Raw genomic sequence first — 1,540 nt, 5'->3', positions numbered from 1 at the left:
GATATCCCTTCCTTTGATTTGGGTGTTTTAACACCAAAATCACCACCCAAAAACGCAAAATCGACACATGCAAGTAAACCTACTACTAGTATTTCATCTCTTAGACAAATCCGTGCGGAGATGAGAAGCAAGCATTTGCACGATGTTGATGCTGGTGGAGGTGATAAACCAGTCGAGAAACAACTAAAACGAAAGGGGAAAGAGTTGTGTATAGATGATGATTTTGTTGAAGATTCCTCTAAAATTTCATCTAGTGAAAAAACCCAAGGTCTCTCCTTCTTCATCAAAATCAAAAAAGAGAAACCCTCAAAAAAGTACCAAAATTGGTTCACTAAAAAGATTTTGGTAAAGGTTAAACACTAATTTATTTTTCTTTACAGTTTTTTTAGTGTGATTTTGGTTGTAAAAATCTGTTGTTCAAGTGTTTTTTGGTAAAATGTGGAATTGTCCAAATTTTGTAGATTGTTTGTCTCAATTTTGAAGGTTAATTGTAATTGTAATTTTTAGACAGTGCATAAATGTAGTTATTTTGTAGTTGTTTTGTAGGCTGCTGGGTAAATTGTAGATAAGGTATATTTTTCACCTTTTGTATGCTGCTACATTTACCTTCATACTAACTACAATTGATCTACATTTTGTGAGTTACTTGAACTAACTGTTATATTTTTGTAGTTATAGAGCTGTGGTTACCCTTTTCTTCCTTATTGTTTTGAGATAATGTTTACATGTGTAGATGTCCTGTATTGTTTTGTAGTTATAGGTGTGGGTAGGCTGTTCTTCTTTTAGTTATATTTTGTAGTTATCATGTAGTTATATATAGATTACTGCTTCTTTTTTATGCAAACTACTAATGTTCAATAATTTTTTATTTTCTGCAGAATGGCCATTACTTTGCACCACAAAATGTTGATTATGGTGTGCTTAGATTCCACAGTGTATGTGATCCGAGCATACCTAGCCAGATAAAAGCTTTACTCTCTCCAAATGCTTTAAAGCTTTTCCAAAAAACTTGTTTGGTTACTTATTGGTCTCCCCACAATCTGTATGCAAAACCAAGCAATTCATCTTCTGATGAAGTATGAATTGTCAAAGTCTACTGACTCATATTTTTCAGTACTATTGAAGGGTGAAAAATTGAATTTTTCCTTGAGAGAATTTGGGTTGATTACTGGTCTAAATTGTATAAATAATTTTTCAAGCTTATGGTTACACTTCACTTATGTTAGTCCATTTTAATGACTTACCTATTTTCCGAAAAACAAAGGGTTGAAAAGTGGCATTTGAAAAAATGTAGTCACAAATAAAGTTTGGGCAAACGATGAGGATGCAGTGAGGTTGTGCATTCTTTATCTGTTGGAATTTTTTGTTTGTCCTTCTGATAAAGACCATGTGTCTTTCATAGACAAGTTTAGGTTCTTTCTGATAGAGTCTGGTAATTTTGAGTCATAACCATGGGGTATCAAATCCTTCAAGCAGGTTATTGAATCTGTCCGACATCGTCTTAATCCCCATGTACATTCTTATCTGATCGGGGATGCTC

The sequence above is a fragment of the Nicotiana attenuata genome, unplaced genomic scaffold, assembly GCF_001879085.1.
Source record: "Nicotiana attenuata strain UT unplaced genomic scaffold, NIATTr2, whole genome shotgun sequence".
In the NCBI taxonomy this organism is placed as follows: Eukaryota; Viridiplantae; Streptophyta; class Magnoliopsida; order Solanales; family Solanaceae; genus Nicotiana; species Nicotiana attenuata.
Note: the sequence above shows the minus strand (reverse complement) of the source record.